This window comes from Austrofundulus limnaeus, unplaced genomic scaffold (assembly GCF_001266775.1).
Source record: "Austrofundulus limnaeus strain Quisiro unplaced genomic scaffold, Austrofundulus_limnaeus-1.0 Scaffold190, whole genome shotgun sequence".
In the NCBI taxonomy this organism is placed as follows: domain Eukaryota; kingdom Metazoa; phylum Chordata; class Actinopteri; order Cyprinodontiformes; family Rivulidae; genus Austrofundulus; species Austrofundulus limnaeus.
The window spans coordinates 637,911-643,613 of NW_013952592.1; positions in this window are offsets into that span (position 1 = coordinate 637,911).

Below are 5,703 nucleotides of genomic sequence, written 5' to 3' on the forward strand. Positions count from 1 at the left end.
GCTAAGTCATAATTATGAGAAACAAGTTTTATTTTTTATCAGTGTGGCGGAAAAGGGCTTCCATACAAATCTATCCGGTGGTTCATGAGAAATATTTTGCTAACAATTCAGCCACAGGCAAAACCCATTGCTTTGCCTTCTTCTCTGGCTACAGGTGATAATAATGCACAAGAAGAAGGCTGTGTTACAAACTGATTGGGGGYCCTTTTTTATTGTTTGTGGGGAAAAAAAGAAATCTGACCAGGAATGAGTCAGGAGGCGCTGATGAGGTTGTTCTTTGAAGCTGCTCACAATTCCCCCCCAGTTCTGAGTGCTCATTTCTGACTGTGACACTTTACAAAACACTGCTCTGCAAGAAGCTGATGCACGAAGTGAAGGTTACATCCTGAACCTGATCTGTGTGCACTGCAGTGGCAGCACRCAGACACATATAACGTTTTGAAAGCAGGAATGTCAAGAATTTTAGAATTCATTTCATACATTTGAATGGTGAGTTTCTATTATTATGTAGAAATATGTGAAATGTTATATTTGGGTTTGTTTCTCTGCTAGCAAAAACACCTAAAAATCAAACAATTTTAATGAAACATTCAGAATAAAATAACATAAATGCACATTTGCTCGTTGACTTTTTGGAAACCATCCAATTCAAGATGGGCACCATAGCTAATCAACAATAGCTAACATAAAAAGCGTATTTTACAGACATGCTCTCACCAAGTCAAATTTCATATGTGGAACACATTTGGTGAAWTAAAAAGATTCTGATATTAACTCTTCAAGCCCTTCTTTCACCCCTTTTCTGAGCAGATCAACTCATGTTGACACTGTCTCTTTAAATCCAAACAGGCACTTCAAACCCCGCCCCCCTCCAGCTTCTGTTTATTGCAGCTTGATAGAGGGGGTTTCCGGCTATATAGCAGTGCAGAAACATTTTATTTTTAAATAATTAAAATATGCCAATAACGGAAGACTTGTTCATCCAGCCTTATGTTAGRGCCAGAGTCTGATTCAAATTCAGAGGAGAAGAAAGACGACCAAACTGTAGTTGGTAATTTCAAATGTTATTTAGAAGTTCCATTGCAAAAACTTTGATGTCATAGYTCAGAAAAACAGAAAACTGAACGGGTTGAAAAATACGACCCAAACTGAATATAAAGATATCAACGCAGCACCGGAAGAGACTGAATTCAAATTGGGCTAAAAATGTGAATTTTGCACGTCCCCTTGGCAACWACCCCTGTTTGTCTGTTAGCAAAATATCTCTTAACGAACTATAAAACTCTCTCAGGAAAGGCCGCAGGAAACTGAGGACCATCCGGTCTTTATTGTCCCTGCTTCCATTTTCTCTCCAAGCACTGTTCATGAATCTCATCAGCAACATCATAGCACAAAATTGAAGACACCGGTGGCTCTAAATGCAGAAAGCTCCTCTTGTTCATAGTTTTTTTTTCTTTTTATTCCCTGAGTGTGTCTCTCTCTCTCCAGCAGCAGATATATGAGACAAGTTCATTGCTGTCATTAAACCGGTTCCTTTGCCTCCCTCACAGTAGTTGCTTAGAGACCCATCATGGCCAGATGTTGCTCGAGTGACAAAGTCTCTCCGCCGGTGTGTTCCTCTTGTCAAAGCCCGACTCGGTGTGTTTGTCAGGGCAAATATTTGACAGAAACYCTCTCCTGCTTGAACCTTGAACGGAGCGCGCGCGAGTCTCCTCCTTCACTCAGACGAGGGACTGGAGGACAGTTCTGGTGTTTACCTTGAATTCTAATAACGCCGTGCCAAAAGGTCCGCTTCTGCTCAGAGACAATCGCCTCTGCTTCTCACAACACTTGAAGCATTTCGTTTGTTCCTGTTTGAGCTCCAAGGGAAGAAAGGGAATGTTTATTTATCTAGCCTCCAGCAAATGAGGTCAAGGATAAAGTTTTTTTTCTTCTTTCTAAACATCATCATTTGAGTTCCTCTTTACAGAATAAAGCTGAGGCAGCAGCTGCTCAGTGAAATGGTTCAGTTCATGGCTTCATGGCAAACATGCACATTAAACACCACATAGCTTTCAGTTTTCACTTTGCAGAGCTATTTCTGCTCCACTATTGTGTCACGAACCACTCATTACTCCTGTCCCGTTCTGCAGAATTCTCACTTTTTGTACTGTGTTCCCTTTTTCTTTCTTTATAGACTATATTTTTCCTTTTTGATGGACATTTACTCTTTTCATCTAAAGTCTTTCGTCCAAAGCATCGCTCCTGGACATTTGATGGATTTCGACACATTAGTTTAAAATCTTTTTATTACATTTCTAGGAGCTGCAAGTGTGATTTTTCTTTTCTTTTTTCAATTTCCTCATATATGTTATGTCATTTGTTCCTTTTTGATCCTATTATTAAAAATCAAAAGAAAAAAAATAAGTAGGTCCTCTGGATGGGTTCTTCTTTAGTGAAACATTTTGTCTCTTAAGTCTGATGAGTTTTTTTTTTTTTTTTGGAGAAGACTCTTGGAGGAGAGATGAAACGTTTCACTGAAGAAGAACCCATCCAGAGGACCTACTTTTTTTTATTTTTTCTACCTGGGATGCATCAGGGCCTATTATTAAAGTTTTATTAGGAAGAAAAATTATATTTTTATATTTGAAACAACACAGAATGGTTTTCAAATAATGTCCTACAAATCTCATCATTTCAATGGGTTTTATCAAAACTTCAGAAAACAATCACTGGWTGTTCCTCTACAACTGGTTAAAGTTTGGAGTCAACCCAATTCAAGACGGCCACAGCCAACTGATCTTGGGTAACACAAACATGGTAATACAGCGAGAAAAATAAGTATTGAACACGTCACCATTTTTCTCAGTAAATATATTACTAGAGGTGCTAATGTCATGAAATTTTCACCAGATGTCGGTAACAACCCAAGTGATCCATACATACAAAGAAATCAAACCATAAATGTCCAGAAATGAAGTTATTTGTAATAATGTGGAATGGCACAGGGAAAAAGTATTGAACATATGAAGAAAGGGAGGTGTAAAAAGGCATGGAAAGCCAAGACACCAGCTGAACTCTCTCAGTAATTAGAAAGCAAGCCTGCCCCTTGTCAGTGCAAGTTAATATCAGCTGGTTCAGTCCCAAATGATGGCCAGGTATCACACAAGAACCATCTGATGATGGGTAAAAGTAAAGAGCTCTCTCAAGACCTTCACAACCTTATTGTTGCAAAGCATAATGATGCATCGGTTACAGAAGAATGTCTAAACTTCTGAAGGTTCCAGTGAGCACTGTTGGGGTCATAATTCAGAAGTGGAAAGAACATCATTTCACCATAAACCAACCACGACCAGGTGCTCCTCACAAGATTTCTGACAGAGGAGTGAAAAGAATTATCAGAAGAGTTGTCCAAGAGCCAAGGACCACTTGTGGAGAGCTTCAGAAAGACCTGGAATTAGCAGGTACGATTGTTTCAAAGAAAACAATAAGTAATGCACTGAACCACCATGGCCTGTATGCACGCTCACCACGCAAGACTCCACTRCTGAAGAAACAGCATGTTGAAGCTCCTTTAAAGTTTGCTGCACAACATTTAAACAAGCCTGTGTAATACTGGGAGAATATAGTCTGGTCAGATGAGACCAACATTGAACTGTTTGGATGCCAGAATACACATCATGTTTGGAGGTCAAATGGCACTGTACATCAGCCCAAAAACACCATACCAACAGTGAAGTTTGGAGGTGGGAACATCATGGTGTGGGGCTGTTTTTCAGCATATGGTACTGGCAAACTTCAAATAATTGAAGGAAGGATGAGTGGAAAAATGTACAGAGAAATTCTTGATAAAAATCTGCTTCCATCTACCAGGATGATGAAGATGAAACGTGGCTGGACATTTCAGCAAGACAATGACCCCAAACACAAAGCCAAGGAAACTCTCAGTTGGTTTCAGAGAAAGAAACTAAAGCTGCTGGAATGGCCCAGCCAATCACCTGACCTGAATCCAACAGAAAATCTATGGAAAGAACTAAAGATCAGAGTTCATAGAAGAGGTCCACGAAACCTTCAAGATTTGAAGACTGTTTGTGTGGAAGAATGGGCCAAAATCACACCTGAGCAATGCATGCCACTAGTTTCTCCATACAGGAGGCGTCTTGAAGCTGTCATTGACAACAAAGGCTTTTGTACAAAGTATTAGATAAATTTCAGTAAGTGTGTTCAATACTTTTCCCTGTGCCATTCCACATTATTACAAATAACTTCATTTCTGGACATTTATGGTTTGATTTCTTTGTATGTATGGATCACTTGGGTTGTTACCAACATCTGGTGAAAATTTCATGTCATTAGCACCTCTAGTAATATATTTACTGAGAAAAATGGTGACGTGTTCAATACTTATTTTACCCGCTGYATTTCAGCTGATTTTACAGACATTGAGCTAACATTTTATTTGGTAGTAGCTGAGAGTAATCCACAATACATACTCTAAGYATGACATCTTGCAGTGTAGATACAATTCCGCCATTTTTCATTGAACGTATTCTGGCATGAATTGTGATGCACAAATTTTAAAAAAATTGAAAGGTTCCGGCTTTTCGTGTAAAACAATTTTCCTGTTACATTTATCGGTGCATTGCATCAACAGAAAAAGCCTCACACAASAGAAAAATTCAAATTTCATAGAGACCATCTGATCTTATTCGATCCTGCAACTATGCAAAACGGCAGCCTTCCCAAGCCGAACCCATACAGACTTGTTACATAAGTAAACACAGTGGCACTGGCTGAGAGCAGCAATAACTAGCTGAAAGATAGATATTAAATGAACAATTCACATTTGACAAAAAGAGACAGACTGGAACACAGAAAGCTTGGCTCAGCATTGATGGTGGAAAAATAAGCTTAATAAGTTGAGAGGCAAGTTTAATGGCTCTGACGTTGTTTAACAAAAAATAAATAAATAAAATAAAAACACGAATGTCTGATGGAAATGAAGCTGATGAGAGCGATGAGAGTGAAACCCACCGGCGAGTCTGTGCATCGATAAAACTCATTAATACACTGCCAGGAGCTCACAWCCTTCACAAAGCACATGAAGGGGGAGCGGGGCTCCAAATCAAACTTTCAGCTGAACTTTTCATCACAAAAAAACGAGATTTTCCATGAAAGGTTAGCGATACCTAAATGTTACTCGAGGAATATTATTCACTCATTTATAGTCTTTGCTTTCCAGTTTTATCAGTGTTTGCAGCAACGGAGCCTCTTGAGTTTTAGTCACAGAAAATATCTCATAAAAAATAAAATGTATGTTCTCAAGATGTAGTGTCATCCAGACCCACTTTCATGCCGCTACGCACAACTTACATCACTTCAATAGCATCCAGCTGGGAAAACAAAATTGTATACCATTTTAYACCATTAGCACAGCCTGTGATGTKTKTGAGAGAGTGTGTGTGTGTAAGTGTTTTCACAGACGTGGCACTCACAGGAATGAAGGTGTGCATTTTAATGCTCTTCTTTTTCATTAAGTGCAAATGTTCAAGATAAAGACAGAATGCTAAATTGCTTCTCAGAATAAACAGAACAGGACTAAATGAGCAGAATCCAGTGTTTTAATGGCAGATAACACAAAACGCTAAAGCTTTGTTTTTTTCCTCTGCAATTTAACTACTTCTGCACTTTCTTCTTACTTTAGCATTTAGCTRTTTTAAGCTT